Here is a 25166-nt window from a genome sequence, read left to right as displayed (position 1 = left end):
TTCGTCAACTTTTCTAAGAGCCCCAAGAAACAACCCGATCACGGAGGACTTGATGAGGAGACGAGCCATCATCATTTGATTTTTAAATACCCGCCACTTCCGGAAGAGAGTAGGAAAGAGTGCCAAGCAAAGGCAGAAAGAAGGTACCAACATCACTGACTCTGCAGTTAACTTAATATATTCTGCCAACTGCAAAGCAGTGCTCTTAGTATTAAGTGTCTGAAAGCAAGGCCGAAGAGAAATCACAATAGAGAATAGGTCGATGCCCCCTGGCTAAAGACAAGCAGGAGTGCGCGTGTGGTCAGAGCTGCATTTCCAACCCAAGGCAGCGAGGAAGCATGGGGGGCTCGGTGAGAGCGTGAAGGGGGTGCTTTCTTGGAAGGCTCAAAGGAGGGGCGGGTGCCATTCAGTGACTGGGTAGCTTAATCCTTCTCACCGAGGATGCAGGAGGGACAGAGAAGGGCTAGGGTAACAATTACGAAGGACGCTGCATCGTTCTGTTGACCAGAAAGCAGGCTGCAGGTTATTTTGGGACCCCGCACAGTGACCTGATCTCTCTACACAGCGTGATTTTGCTTTCACTTGGTTCCACCCCAGCTTTACTTCCATTAGCGATAAATCACGATGGCTTTAGTCAAAAGTATCTTTAGATTCATACCCTTCCAACCAGGGAAATTCAAGATTCTCTCAAAATCTGTGTTAATTTATCAAGTCACCAAAAGACCTGTCACACAACTCTCCCTGCGTCCCTACCTTGTTATCCTGCTGAAATCCTGGAAATGGTAAATGAATTAAAATGTACCCTAGTGAAATCTATTTCGTTCTCAGGGTCTTCCTAGCAAAGATCACCACGCTTTTTCACTTCATCTAGAAAACCTTAAGGTTTGTGACATGAGAAGGCCCCTGACTCACCTAAACTCTGGAAGAGATGACGGCCTTCTGAACACCTGGGGGGAAAGGTTTTTGAGATGTCAGCACAGCTTCATGTCAGAGCTGGACCCTCCAGGCCGGCTGACAGCCGTGCCCACCCAGGTGGGCTCCCAAGGCCGACCTGGCGGATGCGTGTGGTCCCCTCGGAACGTCAGACGCCAGTCTTTGTGGACAGCTCCCTTCTGCCCGTTGTCTGGCTCAGAGGACCCTCACGTCCACTTCTGCACCCCTCACCATCTACTCAGCCTCAGGTTCCAAGACTACCCGGCATTCTTGACTTTCCTAGAACCGACTGTTGCCTTAACTGACATGGACACAGGTCCCTCCTTACTCACTCTGCTTGCGCTGCACCCACACCTGCATGCCTGACTCACCCACCGTAGAATCTGAATGCCATTAAAGAGACTGCCGCACGGCCACCTGGCCAGCACCTGAGCCAGCCTGGCATGCGCAGGCACGGGGACGCGCCGGTCCAACGGCTGTGCTGTTCCCCACCCACCCCTCGTGTGGACGGCCTGTTCTCTCACCACCTCGTGAGATCCCGTGTGCTAACTCCAGGAGGTCGGCCTTGCCTGGGTCCCTCACGTTCGGGCCCCACGGGACTCACTCCCAGACCCCAGGCACTCAGGGCCCCTTGGATCAGTGCCACTCACTCCACCACCCGTGACCAGTCCCCTGCCCACCTCTGTACCCCATGGCCCACCAGGCCTGGGCCACCAGGGAGAGCTGACAGCAAGGACAGGGGCTCCATCTAAATGCTGCACCTCAAACTTCCCACATCCTGGGAAAGCATCCTTCCTTCTCAAAACCAAGGAATCGCTCTACCGGGGGATACCAGCCTCTTTCAGGGGGACGTCTGGGGCTAAAAGGCTGCCAACATGTAAACGCCTCTCCTCAGACATTCCCAGATGTTCCATGACTGAGCAATCAGTGCGGCCAGGGGCAGTGCCACTGAGAGGTCATGGGCCTGCCCCCTCCAGCACACCGGCCTTCCTGACATCAGCACATGCATCTAATTCCTTCAACAGATAACTAACTCAGCGTCTCCTAGGCCAGGTCCCATCAGAGGGAGAGGAGACAGAAGCCTCAGAAAGGCCCAGGGCCTGCAGGAGCGTTCCGTCCAGCAAATGCTGCGGGGATCGGCAGGGATGGGGCGAGAGTGGAAAAACTCCCAAAGGACATGTTCCGGCTGGGTTTTCTGGCACCCACAGGTGGTTCGCCCAGGAAGCAGGGACGGTGCACACAAAGGTGCAGGGTGAAACCGACATCGTCCAGGAGAGGTCTGGTGGGCAGAGGGGGCCAGAGGGGGCTACAGCGCAAGGTGGCTTCGTCTGCCTCCACCCAGCCCCCTCCTCTGTCCCACCGGAAACAGGCTCCTGCACTGTTGTCTGGAAACAGCAGCCTGGCCTCCTCAGGGTCCAAATGCCTGCGAGAAAGGACCAGAGCTGGGCGAGGCGCCCACAGGGAGGAGCGGAGGGCAGAAATGCACAGGAAAGGTGCGGCCCGTCGGCATGCGGTAGGCTCAGGGCGGCACCTGGAAGAGATGCCAGGGAAGGCCCAGAAGCAGGGCAGCTGGCAACACTGGTTTTTCCTCCAGGAGGAGGGAGAACTGCTACACCCTCAAGCAGTAGCCACAAGCCTGGAGTCAACAAGAGGTGGAAGGAAGGGCAGCCTCTCACACCATGCCCCGGGCCCCCGGCCCACCATTCTCGGTGTCCGCAGGGCACTGGTAAGAGGACACATCTTTAGACAGCTCCAAGGACACCCCGCTCCTGTTAAAGAGCTCCCACAAGGCAGGAGGACGTAATGGCAGTGGTACAGCGTCCCCAAGTTCATCCAGCCTGGACTCCATCGTTTAATCAGGCCTGAAATCTCTTTAATCAACTTTGGGGAGGAACTGAAGGCCTTTGATGCGTCCTTACTTCTCCCCAGATGCATATTCCTGAACTTTCTTTCAGTCCCTGGCAATGGTTTCCTCACGGGACTGTCCTGGGTGCACCTCGATATGTGCCACGGGCTTTTTTTTCCGGGCAAGCTGTGCATAAAACAACCCAACGCTGGCCTGGGTCTCCTGCAGGTTCACGTATATCACGTTCTCTTTCAAGAGGACGCGCCTCAGGGTTCCTTTAAGATTGCTAACCCCAGTGGTTCTCAGCTGGGGGCGGTTTTGTCTGCCGGGGGACAGCTGGCAATGATGTCTGGTTGTCACAACCAGGGAGAGGGGTGCTGCTGGCATCTAGTGGATACCAACCAGGGGAGCTGCTAAATACCCTACAACGCACAGGACAGCCCCCCTGAACAAAGAGGTCCCTGGCCCCAAACGTCAGTAGGACTGAGAATGAGAAACTGGCTTCCGAAGATGCAGGGCCATGGGGCAGAGCGGGAGTGTGGGCACTAAAGTGTGCTGGTATCCAGATGGTGTAAGCAAAAGATGCACAGATCCGAGTTCAAGTTCTGACACTGGTTGGTGCTACGACTGAGGGCAAGTTATGAAGCCTTTTCCAACACTAGTAAAACAGGGAAAGTGCCACCAGCCCTGTAATGAGGGGGAAAGGATTAAATGAGGCAACATAGGGCATTTATCAATAATTCGGCTTTCTGGAGGCCAGAGAAGGAGACACATGAGCCCAAGGCAACAGAAGGTTTCTTGCCTTGGAACAAGACAAACAGCCCAGCTTGGAAGGAACAAACTCCCCAGTGCTAGGGAGGGAGCCAGGAGCTGTTTTTCTGCCGAATGGGCCGCAGTTCCTGCTGGCATCCTAGCATGGCTCAGGCACCTCTTTTCAGTGCCTCTCTGAGCCTCTCTGACGGCTCCTGTCCTCGAGGGACACCCTGGACTCTCCACCTCCAAGGGGCCGCTGTCCTGGGAGCAGCAATCTGGCCCTCAGTACGCCCCTTCTGGGAAGACTCCCACTGCCTCATCTGCTTCAAGCTTTGTTTACATCCCAGAACCAGCAGCCCTTCTGCGAAGGGTCAGCTTGAGCCTGGGCCAGCCGCCAGCTGTGCTGGCCAGAAGGGGACCTGTCCCGCTCCTGCCCTATGCTGGCTTCCCTCCCTCCAGGGAGCCCCAGTGTCTCATCTGCAGGGTGTTAGCCTAGGAGCACTTTCTTCTCTCCCCTCTGCCCTGAATTTAGCCATCAGCTCCACTCTCCGGGGACAAAGTGAGTAGGCTGTGGTCAGAAGAGAGACCACCCCAGCCCAGCACACACTCCAGTACAGCGCCCCCGCCTCGCCTCCTCCCGCCGATGCTCCCAGTTCTTCCTGCGTCTCTACAGCTCGCTCTCTCTCGCTTTCCCTTCCGACAGCTGGCCTCCACCCTGAGAACCCTCGGGTAAGAATCTGCCGGAACCCTCTGATCTCAACCACACGACAAGCAGACTGTGAGGAGTGATTCTGTGCTCCAACTGACCACGCGGGGAGACTCTTCCTCCCGCGCAGCTGTCCCCCCCCACCACTCCCCACCCCGCCGCAGGGCAGAAAGGCACGGGCTGCCAGGGAGGGGCAGGGCCCCGGTCCACTCTGGCACCATCCGTTCCCAGGACCAGGGTCATCGCCCCCATCAGGCTGCTCCCCAAGGCCTCCTGACCAACGACCTTCCCCCACCCACACCCCCACCCTTCCGCTCACCGAGGCCCTCGCCCTCCGCCCCAGAGCCGACCCCCGACCTACCTTTCCGCTTGCAGTCCACAAGTTTTCCTCTAGAGCGCTCACCCCGTTGCCAGGCGACGGCGCTGACGGAAGGCTACTTGCCCCAATCGCAGAAGCGGAAGTCTAGGGGGCGGAGCCTTATAACGAATTCAGCCAATGGATATGCACCTCATGGGGAGTGGGCAGGCGCAGGCGGGTGAGGGCGGGGCGGTGGGCGGGGCCGGCTGCAGGAAGGAAGGAGGCGGGATTCCTGGGGCGCCGCTGGGGGAGGAGCTGGAAAAGACGCTGGAGGCGGACCTGGGAAAGAGAGTGGCTGAGGATTCATGGGAGGAGCCAGGGAGGAGCACCTGGGGAGGGAGGGGTTGTTTGGCCTCGGGTAAACTAGCTGGGCCTTGGGAGCACGGGGTGTGGCCGGGATGAGGACGGAGCTGGGACAGAGGAGAGCGAGCCTAAGGGAGACCCAGCGAGAGACGAGAGAGGCAGGTGACCCAGCCGCGGGACCCTCCACTACTGAGGCCTCCATGGATTAAGACCCAGGCCACCTTCCTCTGGCACCCCTCTCCCTCCCCCAACTAATCTGGGCGCAGCCTCGCATCCCAGGGCCCGGGCTCCTGCCTACCCCCGACCCCCGCTTCTGCCCCTCCGCAGCCCAGCCCCTCTCTCTTCCTGGGAGCCCTCACTTCTGTCTGCGTTCTCTGACTCCGTCCTTTCCAGTGGCGTTTAAACGTTCTTAAGTCTGTCCAGTCTTGATAAATAAACTCACCTTGACCCTCAGGCCTTCTCCAGCTTCTCCCACCCCATCGCCAATCCCTCGGCCCCAGCTTCACTCCAAAATGTCTCAGGACTGTTGTCCGGATTTATTCACCTTTCATTCGTTCCCCAAACCACTGAAACCTGGCCCCAGGGGCTCTGTCACTAAATCCATGGGGCACTTTCAGTCCTTACATGCAGGGGCTCCCAGTCAGCATTCCTGCCTTATTAAAACTCTCCTTCCTGGGCATCTAGGTCACTCAGCCCTGGCTTTTCTCCCCTCCCTCCCTGGTAGTTTTCACTCTACGCATCCTCCCTGAGATTAATTCCTTCCTCCTGACTGTCTTCCCGGTGACTTCACTTCCCACCTGTCTGCTCTGCTGACCCCCAAACCTGCACGTCCAGCTGGTGGTCTAGACTGCACTCTGACCCCTAACGCCCATCAGGCTGCATCTCAAACTCAGCCCAGCCAAACCCAAACTCTTCCCTCCAAAACTGCATCTCCTATTTACTTCCTTCCTGACGGCCGGCCACCACCTTCCAGGCCCAAGTCAGAGAACTGGAACCATCCTGGATGCTTCCTCCTCCTTTTCTCTCCATGTTCCATTACTTACTAAATGTGTTTTACCTCCAAGATCTGGCCTGCATCCACCCACTTCCCTCCATGTCCCCAGGGCCCCCTGTCTGGGCCAGACCCCAATAACAGCCTCCTTCCCTCCTCCAACCCATCTCCCAGCCAGAGCCAATGGAACAGTTAGCACAGAAATCCTTAACCTGCCCCCAAGACTGAGAAATGGCATCACAGGATCAAGCAGAGAAACAGACACAGATAAAACCAGCTGCTGGGTTTTGCTGTCCTCAAGTTCACGAGGAACAACATTTCTCAAGGACACTCAGCTGCAGCTGTAAAGTGTCATAACAACCCCCTTTTTTGTGTAGTGACTGTTTTACTCAAAAAGAATTCTGAACTGTAAAATCATAGATGAGCAGAAACTTGGCTGTTTGAAATTCTATCACTCAGAATGAAACTTCCTGCTCCTGCCTGAGAATTTAAGTCAACTTTGACTGAGAAGCAGCCTGGATTTCCAACCCAGGTGCAGATCCAGATAAGTGGTTTCTGGACATGATGGTCCACTTGCCCTCCTAACTTTGTGGTTCCCAAGGGAACGGGAACCGAGTCCACACTGCAGCCCAGACCGGATGCTGGCCGCTTCCCACACAGCCCTGTTTTGCCGTGAGCCTGTTGAAACGCTGCTTCTTTTAAGTTTCACCCAAACCCCACCTTTCCACAAAGTCCTATGAAAACTCTCTTTGCCTTTGTCAGTTTGAGCTGCCCAGGGTTCCCAGTGCACTGGGTGAAGAGGCCTGATTTGTCAGACCGCAGGGTTGATCTTGGTGGTCTTGGGCCTGTGGGGCTAGGACAGCTGTAAGGTCCAAAGGGCAAGGGCAGTGCTGGTCACAGGTCCCCAGATTGTATTGAGCACCTACTACATACATGCCAGGCGTGGTGATACAGCAGTGAGCATTACAGTCTCCGCCCTCAGTCCTCTAGTCCTTTATCATTCAGTTCCACCTGCTGAATGAGTGGGGAGGAGCATGATTAAATTGAGGGGAGGGGATGGTTGGGGGGTTTCTGGCTGTGGAGGAGAGGCTGGGGAAGGTAAGAGGGAGAAAAACCAGGATGGTGAGAAGCTATGGTGGGAAAATAGATGGGATATTAAAAAATACACAGAGACTTCAAGGCTTAAAAGGAATTCAGAGCTGGAGAGCAGTATGGAGGTTCCTTAAAAAACTAAAAATAGAGTTGCCATGTGATCCAGCAATCCCACTCCTGGGCATATATCCATAGAAAACTATAATTCGAGAAGATACATGCATGCCTACGTTCATAATGGCACTATTTACAATAGCCAAGACATGGAAGCAACCTAAGTGTCCATCAACAGAGGAATGGATAAAGAAGATGTAGTGTATGTATATACGTATATGTACATATACAATGGAATTTACTAAGCCACAAAAAAGAATGAAATAATGCGATTTGCAGCAACATGGATGGACCTAGAGATTATCATACTAAGTGAAGTAAGCCAGACAGAGAAAGACAAATATCATATGATATTGCTTATATGTGGAATCTAAAAAAAAAAAAAAAAAAAAGTACAAATGAACTTATTTACAAAACAGAAATAGACACACAGACATAGAAAACAAACTTATGGTTACCAAAGGGGAAGGGAGGGGAGGGATAAATTAGGAGTTTGGGATTAACAGATATATACCACTATATATAAAATAGAAAACCAACAAGGACCTTCTATATAGCACAGGGAACTATACTCAATGTTTTGTAATAATCTATAAGGGAAAAGAATCTGAAAAAGAATATATATATATGTATAACTGAATCACTTTGCTGTACACCTGAAACTAACACGACATTTTAATCAACTGTACTTCAATTAAAAAAAAAAAAAAAAGAAAAAGAACTCAGAGGCCATCTGAACATTTTCCTTTTTCATGTCAAGGGACTACTGCCTTCCAGACTCTTTCTGTTCACCCTCGTCCCCGCCCTTCCTGCCAATCGGGTGCTTACTGGCCAGAGCCCCTTCTTGCCTGCTGCCTGGGGCCTGCCTGGACGCTTCCGGCCCGCAGGGCACAGGCCCTCGTGGAGAGATGGGTCTGAGCACCGAGGCTGTCCCATGGGAGCAAAGAGCTCCGCAGCCCAGGCGCCCTCACCCTCCTGGACACAAGGGAGTAACCCCAGCTCTTCGTCTCCGCTCGCTCAGGTTTCTGCCGCCTGCAGCCAAGGGGGTGGAAGGATTAGATCCCCTGTACTTAGGCGCGCAAACCTCTTGAGTATACTTTCAGGAATGTCCAAGGTGGTGGCATTCTGTGCAAAAAGGCAATTTCCCAGAGGCCGGAGCACGCCCAGGGCAGGGGGCCAGGGGGCTATGGTGGTCCCAGGTGCAGGCAGTGGGGGGGCAGCAGGGGCCCCCCGGCTGTAGAGATACCGACGATAAAACCAACTAAAAGTCGGTCGCTTTTTATCCCCAAGCGCCAGCAATTCTAAGCAACATCAGGCGATATCATTCTCCTCCGTGAAAAAGCCTTTTATTGGGCTAAGCACGAAACCAGGGGTTGGCAAACTTTTTTCTGTCAAGGGCCCGACAGTAAATATTTTTGATTTTTCAAGCCATACCATCTCTGTCACAGCTACTCACAGCTCTTGTGGCACCAAAACAGCCACAGGCAATAGAAAAGCTGTTGGACATGGCTGTTTATGTCACACATTTATGGACACAGAAATGTGAACTTCACATAATTTTCACACATCATAAAATATTATTCTTCTGATTTTGTTTCCAACTGTTTAAACTGCAAAAGTCATTCTTAGCTCACTGGCTGTATAAAAGCAGACAGTGGGGCTTCCCTGGTGGCACAGTGGTTGAGAGTCTGCCTGCCGGTGCAGGGGACACGGGTTCGAGCCCTGGTCTGGGAGGATCCCACATGCCACGGAGCGGCTGGGTCCATGAGCCACAGTTGCTGAGCCTGTGCGTCTGGAGTCTGTGCTCCGCAACAAGAGGGGCCGCGATAATGAGAGGCCCGTGCACCGCGATGAAGAGTGGCCCCCGCTTGCCGCAACTAGAGAAAGCCCTCGCACAGAAACAAAGACCCAACACAGCCAAAAAATAAATAAATAAATTTATTTAAAAAAAAAAAAAAAAAAAGGCTTAAAGACTTAAACATAAGATATGTCACCATAAAACTCCTAGAAGAGAGCATAGACAAAACATTCTCTGACATAAATTGTACCACTGTTTTCTTAAGTCAGTCTCCCAAGGCAAAAGAAATAAAAATAAAAATAAATAAATGGGACCTCATCAAACTTACAAGCTTCTGCACAGCAAAGGAAACCATAAACAAGACGAGAGGACAACCTACAGAATGGGAGAAAAATCTCTGCAAACGATGCAACTAACGGGGGCTTAATTTCCAAAATATACAAATGGCTCATACAATTCAACAACAAAAAAACAAACAACCCAATCGAAAAATGAGCAGAAGACCTAAAGAGACATTTCTCCAAAGAAGACATACAGATGGCCAATAGGCACATGGAAAGATGCTCAACATCACTAATTATTAGAGAAATGTGAATCAGAACTACAATGAGGTACCACCTCACACCAGTCAGAATGGCCATCGTTAAAAAGTCTACCCATAACAAATGCTGGAGAGGGTATGGAGAATAGGGGACCCCCCTATACTGTTGGTGGGAATGTAAATTGGTACCTCCACTATGGAAAACAGTACAGAGGTTCCTCAAAAAACTAAAAATAGGGGGCTTCCCTGGTGGCGCAGTGGTTAAGAATCTGCCTGCCAATGCAGGGGACACGGGTTCGAGCCCTGGTCTGGGAAGATCCCACATGCCGCGGAGCAACTAGGCCCGTGAGCCACAACTACTGAGCCTGCGCGTCTGGAGCCTGTGCTCTGCAACGGGAGAGGCCGCGATAGTGAGAGGCCCGCGCACCGCGATGAGGAGTGGCCCCTGCTTGCCACAACTAGAGATAGCCCTCGCACAGAAACAAAGACCTAACACAGCCAAAATAATTAATTAATTAATTAATTAATTAAAAAAAAAAAAAAGCAGACAGTGGCCAGACTGCAGTTACTGTTATGGTTTTTTGTTTGTTTGTTTTTTACTAGCATGATGAATTCTTAGAATTAAAAAAAAAAAAAAAAACTTTACCCAAAGAAGAAAGGTGTTTGCTACTTCAAATGTGCCAGCAGGGGAGCAACTCATCAAGCCTGAAGAGCCACAATAACATCGTATCACAAAAGGAAAATGACAAGTCTCCAGAAACCAAACATAAAGTCAAGGAATACTACGATCTAACTGATAGAGAATTCAACACAGCTGTCATAAAGAAACTCAAAGAGCTACAAGAGAACTCACAAAGGCAGTTCAATGAGCTCAGGACTAAAATTAAGGAACAGAAGAAATACTTTAGTAAAGATACTGAACTCTAAAAAAGAACAAAATAAATTCTGGAGCTGAAGAACTCAAGGAGATGAAAAACGCATTAAAAAGCACTGGAAATAGAGCAGACCATATGGAAGAGAGAATTAGCTTGAAGAAGCTTATGTTTTAATAATATTTATATATTTTCATGTATATTTATAATATTTATATAAGCTTCAAACTGTACATTTTTATGACATTTCTTTAAAAACTGAGTTTACCAATCCTGTTTAAAATTGTGTCAAAAAAAATAATAAAATACCTAGGAATAAACCTAACCAAAGAGATGAAAGACCTACACGCTGAGAACTATAAAACACTGATAAAGGAGATAGAAGATGATTCAAAGAAGTGGAAAGATAACCCATGCTCTTGGATCAGAAGAACTAATATTGTTAAAATGGTGTACTACCCAAAGCAATCTATAGATATAATGCAATCCCTATCAAATTACCCACGACATTTTCCACAGAACTAGAACAAATAATCCTAAAATTGACATAGAACCACAGAAGACCCAGAACTGCCAAAGCAATCCTGAAGAATAAGAACGAAGCCGGAGGCATAACCCTCCCAGACTTCAGACAATACTACAGTAATCAAAACAGTGTGGTGTTGGCACAAAAACAGACATATGGATCAATGGAACAGAAGAGAGAGCCCAGAAATAAGCCCACACACCTATGGTCAATAAATCTTCAACAAAGGAGGCAAGAATATACAATGCAGAAAAGACAGTCTCTTCAGCAAGTGATGTTGGGAAAGCTGGACAGCTACATGTAAATCAGTGAAGTTAGAACACACCCTCTCACCATGCACAAAAATAAACTCAAAATGGCTTAAAAGGGGGCTTCCCTGGTGGCACAGTGGTTGAGAGTCTGCCTGCCAATGCAGGGGACACGGGTTCGAGCCCTGGTCTGGGAAGATCCCGCATGCTGCGGAGCAACTGGGCCCGTGAGCCACAGCTACTGAGCCTGCGCGTTTGGAGCCTGTGCTCCGCAACAAGAGAGGCCGCGACAGTGAGAGGCCCGCGCACTGCGATGAAGAGTGGCCCCCGCTTGCAGCAACTGGAGAAAGCCCTCGCACAGAAACAAAGACCCAACACAGCCAAAAAATAAATAAATAAATTTATTTTTTAAAAAAAATGGCTTAAAGACTTAAACATAAGATATGTCACCATAAAACTTCTAGAAGAGAGCATAGACAAAACATTCTCTGACATAAATTGTACCACTGTTTTCTTAAGTCAGTCTCCCAAGGCAAAAGAAATAAAAATAAAAATAAATAAATGGGACCTCATCAAACTTACAAGCTTCTGCACAGCAAAGGAAACCATAAACAAGACGAGAGGACAACCTACAGAATGGGAGAAAAATCTCTGCAAACGATGCAACTAACGGGGGCTTAATTTCCAAAATATACAAATGGCTCATACAATTCAACAACAAAAAAACAAACAACCCAATCGAAAAATGAGCAGAAGACCTAAAGAGACATTTCTCCAAAGAAGACATACAGATGGCCAATAGGCACATGGAAAGATGCTCAACATCACTAATTATTAGAGAAATGTGAATCAGAACTACAATGAGGTACCACCTCACACCAGTCAGAATGGCCATCGTTAAAAAGTCTACCCATAACAAATGCTGGAGAGGGTATGGAGAATAGGGGACCCCCCTATACTGTTGGTGGGAATGTAAATTGGTACCTCCACTATGGAAAACAGTACAGAGGTTCCTCAAAAAACTAAAAATAGAGTTGCCATATGATCCAGCAATCCCACTCCTGGGCATATATCCAGACAAAACTATAATTCGAAAAGATACATGCACCTCTACGTTCATAGCAGCACTATTTACAATAGCCAAGATACGGAAGCAACCTAAGTGCCCATCAACAGATGAATGGATAAAGAAGATGTGGTACATATATACAATGGAATATTACTCAGCCATTAAAAAGAATGAAAGAATGCCATTTGCAGCAACATGGATGGATCTAGAGATTATCATATCAAGTGAAGTTAAGTCAGACAAAGACAAATATTATATGATATCACTTATATGTGGAATCTTTAAAAAATGATACAAATGAACTTATTTACAATACAGACTCACAGACAAGGAAAACAAATTTATGGTTACCAAAGGGGAAAAGAGGGTCATGGGATTAACAGATACACACCACCATGTATAAAATAAACAACAAGGACCTACTGTATAACACAGGGAACTATATTCAATATGTTGTAATAACCTATAATGGAAAAGAATCTGAAAAAACACATATACACATATATATATATAAAACCAAATCACTTTACACCTGAAACTAACACAATATTGTAAATCAACTATACTTCAATAAAAAATAGACTTTTTTAAAACACTGGCTTTATTTGGAGAATACCCAGTTATAGATCTGGCCCCAACACACATGGATACAGCTACAGGCATTCAACTCAAAAGCAAGTTGGAAATACCCGGAATTTTCTGAGGTCACTCGGGGTGCAGTTGGGTCTCCAGCCCCTCCTGTGGGACATATTCCTGCGTTGAAAGAGCAGATTTGAAATAAACACCATAAACACAGAGATGCACATGACCAAGAAACAGGCCTTGGGCTACTTCAGTGCTGACATGCTACACGACCACTTGGACTTTTTGTGGTTAAAAATTCTCAACTACAGAACAATCCAAAAGCCTTTAGAATAAATCCCAAAGGAACCGAGGCATAAATGGTTTTTCAGTTTCTGGACTGTAGTGTGTAATGCAATTTGTGTGAATCTCTGTCGAACACAGCCTTAGGCTTAAGGCTTTCCCTACTCATACAGCTGTTGCTTCCTGAAAGCAATCTAGAAAGCAAAACTGATAAAACTTGTTCATATATATGTGATGGATTAAATAAATGTGGGCGAGCAGGCCAATCTCCCTTTCCGAAGAACCCCAGGAATTTATGCAGACACTCCCAAGGGGAGGATGCGGAGCGTGCATGACTCTCTCTCCTTAGGCCTGCGCTGCACGTGGTGACTTCCCTCCAGAGAGACCAGGATGGAAATGGAGATGGGAGTGAACCACACAGAGCAGTAAGCTGACCAGGCTGCCGCACGCAGAGGATCACGGCTGACATCAACAGTCATAAATGACGTGGATACAGTGGGCCCTTCTGACCAGAGGGTCCCTCTGTGACCTTGGTTTGGGGAGCCCTCAGCTCATCACGGACCCAGCGAAGGCAGCTTGTTCACTCTATCAAGCTGGCCTGCAGGCCGGGGACCCGCAACCCCCTGGTCCCCTGTGTATTTCCGCTTTCTCTGGAAAGTTCCGCCCAGTCCCCATCTCTCCCAGCCTCACCGGGCTGTTCTTCCACGGCTCCTCCCGCTGCCTGGCATGCCTTCTGTCTTCCCTCCCGTGAGCTCACGTCTCCACTGCAGGGAGGGTCAACCCCTCGCAGGAGGAAGGTGTAAAAGGGTCAAGGTCATGGAGATGAGGGGAGATCTGGGGAGAGACTTGTTGGCGGGCCAAGTCTGTTTCCCCAGGAGGAGAGGGGGGAACCTGCCTCCGACCTCAGGGCCTGGGGGTTTGGGGCTACAGTGTCCCTCCGAGAGCTCCAACCAATGGCCACGTCACACATGCCACAGCTGAGGTGCGAGGGCAGCAGAGTGGGGTCTGCTCCTGGCGGTGCCCACCCTGCCACCCAGCAGCCCGTCAGAGGAGCAGGATCTGGGACAGGATTCAGGACACACCCTGGGCGCAGCCGCCTGGAATCACAGTGAGTCTCCCCAGGGCCCCACGGCGACAGGCTGCAGGGCACCAGCCAGCCCAGGGCAGGCAGTGCCCAGTCAGGGGAGCTGCAGAGGCCAAGGAGGCCTCCCCAGGATGCGCAGAGGTGACCGTGAGATCAAAGTCAGCTCAAAACATGCGCCAGGCCCAGATGACCTGAAGCCAGCGTGCTTCCCGTGGGACGCCGAACAGCAGCCCCCAAAGACGTCTAGGTCCTAATTCCCAGAACCTGCGGGGATATGTGACCTGACATGGCAAAGGGAACTTTGCAGATGTGATTAAATTAAGGATCTTGAGATGAGAGATGATCCTGGACTATCCAGGTGGGCCCAGTGTCATCACAGGTCCTTATAAGAGAGAGCAGGAGGGGACTTCCCTGGTGGCGCAGTGGTTAAGAATCTGCCTTTCAATGCAGGGGACACGGGTTCAATCTCTGGTCTGGGAAGATCCCACATGCCGCGGAGCAACTAAGCCCATGTGCCACAACTACTGAGCCTGCACTCTAGAGCCTGTGGGCCACAACTACTGAGCCCATGTGCCACAACTACTGAAGCCTGTGCGCCTAGAGCCCGTGCTCCGCAACAAGAGAAGCCACCGCAATGAGAAGCCCATGCACAGCGATGAAGAGTAGCCCCCGCTCTCCACAACTAGAGAAAGCCCGCGTGCAGCAACAAAGACCCAACGCAGCCAAAAATAAATAAATAAAATTTATTTTTTAAAAAAAAGAGAGCGGGGGCTTCCCTGGTGGCGCAGAGGTTGAGAATCCGCCTGCCAATGCCGGGGACACGGGTTCGAGCCCTGGTCTGGGAAGATCCCACATGCCGCGATAGTGAGAGGCCCGTGCACCGTGATGAAGAGTGGCCCCCGCTCGCCGCAACTAGAGAAAGCCCTCGCACAGAAACGAAGACCCAACACAGCTAAAAATAAATATATAAATAAATTTATAAAAAAAAAAAAAGAGCGGGAGTGTCAGAGTCAGAAAAAGAGATGTGATGATGCGGGGGAGGGGAGAAGAAGGAAGGAGGGAGGGAAGGATTGGAAGATGCTATGCCTACTGGTTTGAAGATGAAGGATTTCTAGAATCTGGAAAAAGCAGTGGAAGGAATTCTTGATTTCAGACTTCTGACTTCCTGAACTGTAGGAGAATAAATGAATGTCTTGAGCCACTAAATTTGTGGTAATTTGCTCCAGCAGCAATGGCAAATGAATAAACTGTCATCCGTCAAGTAAAAACTTTCTGCCTACCTACCACCTCTCCTCCCTCCGCCACGAGCCTGGAGGGGACAGAAATAGGATGGACAGACGTAGCAAATAAAGATACAAGACGCCCCGTTAATTTTGAATTTCAGATAAACAATGAATAGTTTTTTAGTATGGATAGTACCAAATATTGCATGGGACATACTTATACTGACAAGAAATGATCTGTTTTTCATCTGAAATACAAATTTAACTGGATATCGTGGCTATATCTGGCAACCCTAGCCAGAAACAGCAGCTATAGGGGAAAAAAAAGAGCAAAGAAGAGGAAAACTGCCCTCTCCCTGATTCCCACGGCAAGTGCTCCAGGGGAGAAGAGAGATTTAATAATTAAATCAAGCCCCAAACTTTATTAGCTGGGACTGGACAGTTTTAATTCATGAATTGGGACCACTTTCAATCTAAAGTGACCCCGGGGCCTAATTTCCTAAGAATGGAGAGAAAAAATCACAGGGAAGGTCTGGGCTTTTCATCCAAGGATGAGAAGGTGGCTCTCTCCCTCCATCACACTGAGAAGGTTGGAGGGACAGGAGAAAATAAAGCTGCTGCACCTGCCGGGCTGGCTTGGACCAGTGACAGTGGCATGGATCAGCTCCGTCTCCCGCCCAAGGTAAAGGTGCAAATAGATGCTGGCTGCGATGAGGAGCGCTGTGTTTGCTTTGCACGTTCCCCACTGGGTGTGGAGCCAGTGCACGGCCGGAAGCAGGCCTATCCCCTTCCCCAAGCCCAGCCTGTGCCCCTGCGTTTCTGAGGAGACCCGACACAGCTAATATAGCCGTGTGCCCACAAGGTGGCGCTCATGGCCACTGCAAAACAATTTGCTCCGGTCACTGTGGTCACAAAAAAATATTTTAGAATAGTTTTAGATTTACAAGCTCGTTAAGAATAGGATACAAAGAGCTCCTGTGTGTCCCAGACCGAGCTTCCCCTGTGATTAACGTCTTACATTAGTGTAGAACATTTGTCAGCATTGATGAACCAATACTGATCCCACATTACATTTAGTCATCCTATCTCTTTAGGCATTTCTGGGCTATGACAGTTTCTCAGACTTTCCTGGTTATTGATGACCTGGATAGGTGTTTTGTAAGGTGCCTCTCTAATGGGATTTGTCTGAGGTTTTTCTCATGATTAGACTGGGGTTGGGATTTGGGGGATGAGGACCCCAGAGGTCCAGTGCCCTCTCATCACGGTGTATCAAGGGCACACGCGGGCCCCAAGACTCCTCACTGCTGGTGTTGGCCTTGATCACCTGGCTGAGGTCAGTCCCGTCCAGCTTCTCCTCTCTACACTTGCTCCCCTTTTCCATAATGAGCTCCTTGGATCATGTGTTTTTAAGTTTCCTTTTTTTTTTTTTTGTATGCACAGCTTGCAGGATCTCAGTTCCCCTGACCAGGGATTTCCACAGCTGTGAAAGCCTGGAATCCTAACCACTAGGCCACCAGGGAACTCCCAGGGGTTTCCTTTTTTAAATCATTTCCTGTCACCCTGGTTCAGTTAGGACAGTGGGGGTGGGTGTGAGAAGAGGGGGGCAGGGGGTGCCCCTCACATGGCGTGAGAAGTAAGTGGAGACATGCAACCCAGGGTGTACAAGGGTTGGAGCCTAGGACAGTTACTCGGGGTTCTTGCCTCTTGCCACCTCGCCGATGATCCAAGTAAACCTCCATCAGTGTCCTTGAAGGGGTCACAGGAAGGAGAGCACGGGAGAGGGCAGCCAGGGAGAGCGGTGGGAGAGGGGACCCTGTCACGCTGCCCTGGGAACAGCGCGAGGATGCAGCGTCCCGGGGGGGGGGGGGGGCGGCATCGCGCATGCGCCCCACACACCCCCCGGCGCCGCAGGAGGTGCTCAGCATGGAGACTGTTGCCCCCAACCCGCCCCCCGCCCCACTCCGCCCAGGCCGGCCTCCCTGTAGCTCAGTGAGTTTCCATCAGTTAAGTCAGATCACACCTCTCTGCTTACAAACCCTTGTGTGACCTCCCCCGGTCCCAGGCAGACCCTGCGGCCTCCACACCCTGGGCCTGGACATCCCTCCACCTATCCGGTCAGGGGCACGCCGACTCCCCAGCTCAGGGCCTTCGTAAGGGCCCTTCCACTCTGCCCAGGGCAGGTGTCCCACTTCCTGCACTCCCTCACCTTCAGGCCTCGGCTCAGATCCCAGAGACCTTCCTGCCTCCACCCCCATCCCTACCCCAGATGCCTCGATGAAGTGGAGCAGAGAGGGTGATGTCCCCTGAAGACAGAACAGGGTTCAAGGACCGTGTGGGAAAAGCTAACCTGGCCAGCAGGGAAGGCCCCAAGGATGAGCCCTGAGGCTCCAGAGGGGGGATGGGGGTTTACACCCCCCCAGCCAATGACCACCCCCCCACGGGGCTTAAATTCTGCAGGTGATTCCTATGGCCGCCTCCTGCCACCCCGGGGGCACACACAGCCTCCTTCGCGGTATCTTGTGAGCCAGGCGCTCTGCTCTGAGGGGTTATTTACATTCTGGTTTTGCAATAGGTGTCTGGGAGGTCAATCCAGCATTTCTCACCACGATAAAGCTCTGTTTTTCTGCTTTTGTGGTGCACGGTCTTTTTCTTCTTCTCTAAAACCATAAAAGATGTCAAATCACCCCCCCCACCCCCATTGCTGAGATCCTGTGGTGCACACCCTCAGCTAGGAGCGCCTTGTGGGCTGGGCTGAGCGAGGCCCCTGCAGCGGCCTGCCCACCCCTGCTCACCTGTGCATCGAGGGGTTGCCTTATAAGGTGAAAAGCAGCTGCCCGCCCCGCCCGCTGTGGGTTCAGCCCAGGGCTCAGAAAGGAAGTCCTCAGTTTCGCAAGAAGCTTTGCACGGATCTTTGCAGGTCTGGCCTCCAAGCCCCCAGCCAGCTTGCTACAGGGTATCTCAGGGTATCTGTTAACAACCAGGAGCTAGGTACCAGAGACGCACGGGGGCATGGTCCTACTTCCTTCTCAGCAGTTAAAACCAGAAGAGATGCTTGGGCATTCATTGCCTGGGGAGGCCAGCAGCTAGCAGACAGAGGCAGGAGGGCATTATAACGTTAGGGGAACCAGATGAAGCTGCAGTTTGGGGTTTCGAATATGACAATACTAGTAAATGTCGGCTCTAGTGAACCATGGGCCAGGCCTGAACCAAGTGCCCGACACACAGTATCTCATTTAACGCTCACAACAGCTGGGTAGGATAAGTACCACTATTCGTCCCACTTTGCAGATAAGGAAAACTGAGGCTCAGAGGAAGGCAGTAACTTATCTAAGGTACGATAAGTAACTTTTCTACCAGACAACCAGCAAGCGGGAGAGACTGAAGAGGCCTCCAGGAATCCCCCCTCTGAGAAGGATCGCTGTTCGATGCAGAAGCCACGGGCCACATGTGGCTACCAAGCCTTTGAACTGGTCCCAGCTGAGATGTGCTGTGAGTGTGGAACACACACCAGAGTTCAGAGACTTGGTTGCATCTTTAAATTTTAAGTTAAAAAAATCTGAACTGTAAAATATCTCCAAAATTTTCAGCTTCATTTTGAAATCATTATAGATTCATGGGAAGTTGCAAAGATAGTACCCAGAGGTCCCTTCACTCAGTTTCATATGGTGAACATCTTATGTAATTATCATAATTATTGTACAGTATCAAAACCAGGAAACTGACGTGTGTGCATAATTCTACGTCCTTTCATCGCATGTGTGCATTCGTGTAACCACCGCCATGATCAAGATACAGTAATTATAAAATAGAGGTGGCATGTTGAAATATTATCTTGGCTGTGTTGGGTTAAACAAAATATATCATTAGGGTTCATGCCGCCCGTTTCTTTCCGCTTTGAAAATGCGCCACTAGAACATTTAGAATCGTGTACGGGGCTTGCCTGTTTCCACTGGACAGCGCTGACCTGGAAGTTCAGACCCAGCTCAGCGGTTAGGACAGGTCACTTGACCTCCCCGAGCCTGGCTCCTCTGGAGTAGACCAGGCCTTCAGAGTAAGTGTACAACTGCTCATTCATTCGGTGCATTTACTGAGTGCCTGTCGTGTACTGGGCATTACGCTAAGGGCTGGGGACACAGAAGCAAAGACTGTGGCTCAAAAACACGAATTGTCCCTGGCCCCCAGAGCAGGTAAATCCAGTAGGGGAATCCTAGAATCCCACCCCCTTCCTGACACCTCCCAGAACTCAGCGAGAGGCACAGGGAAGGAAGTGACAGGGGTAGAAAAACAAAGTGCTGACACACAGAGGACCCTGATGTATACAGCTACTGCTCCCACTCAGAGAACTCAGGAGCCAGCCCTGGAACCCAAGGCCCGCCTCCCAAGTGGCCCGCATCCCCCACCTGTCCTTCCATCTGCCTCAGCCTAACAGACTCCTGGTTGCCGAGGGGGAGGGGGAGGGGGAGGGGGAGGGGGAGGGGAGGGGGGAGAAGTGGAACGGGAGGCTGGGGTGAGCAGATGTAAGCTTTTACATAGAGAATGGACACACAACAAGGTCCTACTGTAGAGCACAGGGAACTATCTTCAATATCCTATGAGAAACCAGAATGGTAAAGAACAGTAAAGAAAAGAATGTGTGTGTGTGTGCATATATATATATATAACTGAGTCACTTTGCTGTAGAGCAGAAATTAACACAACATTGTAAATCAACTATACCTCAATTTAAAAAAACAAACAAAAAGAATACCAGACCAACAGTCACACACACAAAAAGAGAAATTTCTAACATGAGGAAAAGCAGGCTATAAAACAAACCTTGCCCCACCACCTAGCTTTAACCATGATCAACATTTTGCCCTATTTCCTATTGTTCATGGAAGTATTTGAAAGAAAATGATAGTCACCCTAACATGTTAGCCTTAAATATATCTGTCTGCATCTCTGTAAAAAATGACACCTTCTTACCCAACCACAATGCCATTAACAATATTTCCTTAATATAACCCGGTCTTCACTCTTTGGACACTGGTTAGAAATGCGGAGTCCTGGGCCTTGACCCAGGCCTTCTCAATCAGATTCTGCATCTCCATAAGGTCCCGAAGAATTTGTGTGCCCATTAGTTTGAGAAACAAACTTTACATCCGGTCTGTTACTGAACTGTCTCCCTCAAAATCCATACAGTGAAGTCCTAACCCCCAGGACCTCGGACTATGACCTTATTTGGAAATAGGGTCATTGCAGACATAATTCGTTCAGATGAGGTCAGACTGGCATAGGGTGGCCCCTAGTCCAATATGACTGGTGTCCTTATTTTAAAAATTAGAGACAGACATGCATAAAGGGAGGGTGATGTGAAGAGACAGTATAAAAAAGAATGAAATAATGCCATTTACAGCAATATGACCTAGAGATTATCATACTAAGACAGAGAAAGACTATTTGTCACATGATATATATGTCACATGATATCAGTTATATGTGGAATCTACAAAAATGATACAAATGAATTTATTTACAAAACAGACACACAGACTTAGAAAAAAAAGTTTATGGTTACCAAAGGGGAGAGGTGGGGGGAGGGATGAATTAGGAGTTTGGGATGAACATATACACACTACCATATATAAAACATAACAAACAAGGACCTACTGTACAGCACAGGGAACTCTACTCAATATCCTGTAATAACCTATATGGGAAATAGACTCTGAAAAAGAGTAGATACATGTTTATGCATAACTAAATCACTTTGCTGTACACCTGAAACTAACACAACATTGTAAATCAACTATACTCCAATATAAAATTTTAAAAAATTTTTTAAAAGAGAGAGAGAGAGTAGACGGCCGTCTCCAAGCCGAAGAGAGAGGCCTGGACCAGACCCGTTCCCCACGGCCTCAGAAGGACCAGCTCTGCGGAGAGCCACCTTGAGTTCATAATTCTGGCTCCCAGCGCTAAGACGGGATACACTTCTGTTGTTTAAACCATGCAACTTGTGGTACTTTGCTCCGCCAGCCCTAGGACACTCAGTATTCAAGGTGGGGGGGGCTGTGAAGTGCCCCCCAGCTGAGCCCCCACTGAAAGCTTCTGATATAACGGGTCTGAGGCGGAAGCTCAGGGGTGGGCGTTTGTAACGCTCCTGAGGGGTTCCCAGCTGTAGCCGGGCTGGAATCACTGCTCTGCTTCCCCAGTTAACCATCAGCCAGCGAATCATCTGCTGCCTACTGCTTTGTGGCGAAGGGCTAGCAAGTTGTCTGGGGAGAGAAATAACCCAACACCAGGAGCCCTCAAAGCAGGAGTCCTGGACCAGTAGTTCGGCACCAGCTGGGCGCTCGTTGGAAATTCAGATGCTCATGCCCCAGGCAGACCTGCTTCAGAGACTCTGGGGTGGGGCCTGAAAAGCTGTGTTTGAAGGAGCCCCCCCCCTCGTGATTCCCATGCACCTCAAGTTTGAGAACAAGCCTCAGAGAGGTGCGGGCCCCGAGCTCGGTGTGCATTTAACAGCCTCCATCCGAACCAGTCGGTGGGAATTTTAAGAACCACCAGCATAAAGAAGCAAAATCCATCACTAGCCACAAACCAGATATTTTCTTCCTGACCTCCTAACCAACATCCCCCTCTAACTCTGGTTCCCAATTTCTTTGTTCATTAACTTGTTGGTTGAAATAGTAACACACCAACACAGTAACAATCTCGAACAGTCCAAGAGAGGAAGGAAATCTCACCATAGTTCCGTCCTGCTCCCCAGAGGCCACCATGGCCAGAAGCTTCTTGTGGATTTTCCCAGAGCTCTGCTATGAACCCACCTTCACGGCCATCCATTTCCCTTAAACCCACACTCCGGCAGCCGCCTGCAGTTTCATGCCTCTCCTTCCTCTGCTTCATCATGGGGACACACAAGCCTCTGTTTTCATTACGTGCCACTGTCTGAGAACAATGTCTGAGTGGATTTAAGCCAATCCGCTGTGGATGAGCATTTCTGTTGCTCCCCATCTTTTAGTTCTACGTGTGATGTTACGTTTAACACCCTTGTGCATATACCTTATACCAACGGCCGAACGCTAAGGTCTCCAGATTTGTGGATTTCACAGATGAATTAAAAACACCAAGGGGCTGATACGAGGCTGCCTGCCTGCTTCTTATTTACTGACAAGGATGTTATAAAAAAAAAAAGTAATGCCATTTATCATCACCTCTGTTCCATAAAGTAAAACCACTTTAACACCGAAATCTTAGCAAGACAAGAATTTTTTAAGAGGCAAAAAAAGCCGACATGCTTTGCTTCGTAGAAGATTCGCGTTTCTCAGTTACTACAGACCTGCAGTAACTTCCTCCTGGAATGGTTTTCAACACGATCCTTCGAGGGAAGAAGGGATCCAGGATTGCCCATGTGCACTCACCCACCAACATCCCCAAGGGCGTCGTTTTGTAAAGAGAGGCTCCAGCAGGTGCCCCCATCCTGCTCTCAGCGCTGCTGCCCTGCTGTCCCAGGTGTCTCTAGTGCAGAATGAGCCTTCTGTCCTCATGAGGAAGGGCCAAGTGAGTTGCTCGGGGAACGTAATTCCAAACACGTGCCTGATGAGATTTTTGAGACAGCTGGATTTCATTCTCAAAGAAATCCTTTGGCAGGTGCTCATTCACTCAGCTCTAGCTGATGAAGCCAACTGCTCCGTAATTCAATTGCCTGGTCTCTGCTATCCAGGTGTTAAAATGGCTGGAAAATAGGATGGCGGTCTGACCCCCACCCCCACCTCCCCGAGAGCATGCCGTCGCACACCTTCTATGCGTGTTTGCAGAGGGATCCTGTGGATGTCTCCTAAACTGGGCCCATCGATGCCTGGTCTGAGGGCAGCAGAAAGCATCACCTGGAAGCCAGAACCCAAGTTTCACCAGGTGACTCGCAGGCACCGGAAAGCTTGAGAAGGGCTTCCCAAGCTGAGCTCTGCAGAGACCCAGAAAGGCATGCAGTCAGACAGCGTGAATTTGGGGGCAGTGAACTGTCACACAGCTGGCTGTGCATCCCACTCTGCCGCCGCGTCTGTCTGTGGACACTGAGTAAGATGCCTCTCTCTCTCTGAGCCTCAGTTTCACCAACTGTAAAATGGGGGTAAGAATAAGAGCTGCCTCCCAGGAGTTGTTCTGAGGATTAAATATGCTAATGAATGAAGGCATTTTGTCACAGGGCTTGGCACACAATAGGAGCTCGAAAAACATGGATGCTTTTTCCCTGGCCTCAATATAAAGGGACTCAGGCTCCCTCAGGGCCACTGTCTCCCCAGCCCAGACCACCCCCAGAAACCCACACGGTCCTGGGCACCTTAAATTCAGTGGTTGTAAGGCTGTCCTGGGGAGGTGGTTAAACACGCAGATGCGGTGCGTGGTCCCAGAGAGGCTGACTCTGCGGGTCAGGAGTGGGGGCCTGGGACGTCTCCATCCTTCCTCAGCATCCAGGTGTCCCTGGCACACGTGGTCCCGGGAGCACTCACAGACCCACTATCCTAAAGCCTCGCGGCCCGGGGTGGTCCTTGGGCCTGCAGCATCACCTGGGAGCCTGTCAGAAATGCAGGACCTCAGGCCGCCCCCAACTATTAACTCAGGATGTGCATTTTAACAAGACCCCCGGGAGACCCAGCATCGCCCAGGTTCAACCTGGTTCACTAAAGGCAAAACGCAAGGACACGGTCAATGTGGTGGCCTCCCGGCTTTGGGCCTCCCAGGCCTCCAAGCCCACCTATTCTTCATAGGAAAGGTGTTAGCTATCATCCTCCAGTGTTCAAGCTTGATTTTCCTGGAATGCGTCTTGTAAATACTACTTCCTGGAGCTGCTCTAATGAAGCACCACAAACTGTGGGGCTTAAAACAATAGACATGTATTCTCTCACAGTCCCAGAGGTCAGCATCCAAAATCAAGGTGTCGGCAGGGTGGGTTCCCTCCGGGGCTCTGAGGGACAGTCCGTCCCAGGCCTCTCCTAGCTTCCAGTAGCTGCCAGCAATCCTGGGCATTAGGGACCCTGTAGACGCGTCAGTGCAGTCTCCGCCTGCGTCACCGCACGGCCTTGCTGCGGCTGTGACTTCTGTCTCTCATCAGGATACCCGTCATTAGATTCAGGGCCCACCCTAATCCAGGATGAGCTCCTCTCCAGAGCCTTAATTATATCTGCAAAGACCCTACTTCCAAACAAGGTCACATGCCCAGGGGCCAGGTATGAGGGCTGGGACCTGCCTTTTTAGGGGGGCTGCCATTCAGCCCCCCAAAGGTCTGCTCTGTGGCTTACACCTCTGAGTATTTCAGCCCCTCTTCTCTGGAGGTTTTACGTTTAAGTCTCCACTCTCATCTGGGAGGAAGAAAGGCTGCATCCTCCTTTAAGAGACTTCAGTCTCCGAGAGCTAATGGCGGAGGCTGCCTTCATCCCAGACAGGTGCCACCAGCCTCAATGACAGTGGCAACAGCGGCTACTGACACCCGCCAGGAAACTGAGGCTGCAGAGGGACTGCCAGGTGCCACTCCTCCCCCAGGAGTGGGGGCGTGGCCTTGAGACAGGGCCCCACCCACCAACCAGCAAATTTCACAAAATAAACTGGGGCACCGACACTCAGGAGAGGCCACCAGGGAACGATCTGGCCCTAAATAAGAGGATGTTCATCTGGCGGTGCTTTCTGAGACAACTAACACCCGACACTGAAGGATCTGGGAGTGGGTTTGATGAGACCCACTGACTGTAAGTGTCCCCAGGCCTCGGGGCTCAGGTGCTGGAGGTTACCTGAGCTGGGCCACGTGTGACACATACACTTGGACAACACAGGCTGTTGGATCCAGAGCGTACGTAGCTGAGTCGAAAGATCCA

General features: G+C 50.3%; 1 protein-coding gene across 5 annotated transcripts in view; it reads right to left on the bottom strand.

Moving 5' to 3' along the window:
* Positions 1–4652, bottom strand: part of MEAK7 (MTOR associated protein, eak-7 homolog) — a 34452-nt gene extending 29800 nt beyond the window's left edge. Inside the window, exons 1-2 of one of the 5 annotated variants that reach the window (XM_057534918.1) lie at positions 4600–4635; positions 913–947 (exon numbers count right to left, since the gene is read on the bottom strand). The gene's annotated coding sequence lies outside the window, so the exon portion shown is untranslated. Of the gene's footprint in view, positions 1–912; positions 948–4557 lie in introns of all 5 variants that reach the window. The other 4 variants (XM_057534919.1, XM_057534917.1, XM_057534921.1 and 1 more) reach the window with 4 other exon arrangements.
* Positions 4653–25166: the final 20514 nt, after the last annotated feature.

This window comes from Balaenoptera acutorostrata, chromosome 19 (genome assembly GCF_949987535.1).
Source record: "Balaenoptera acutorostrata chromosome 19, mBalAcu1.1, whole genome shotgun sequence".
Lineage (NCBI taxonomy): Eukaryota > Metazoa > Chordata > Mammalia > Artiodactyla > Balaenopteridae > Balaenoptera > Balaenoptera acutorostrata.
This window is presented reverse-complemented; position numbering and strand designations above follow the sequence as displayed.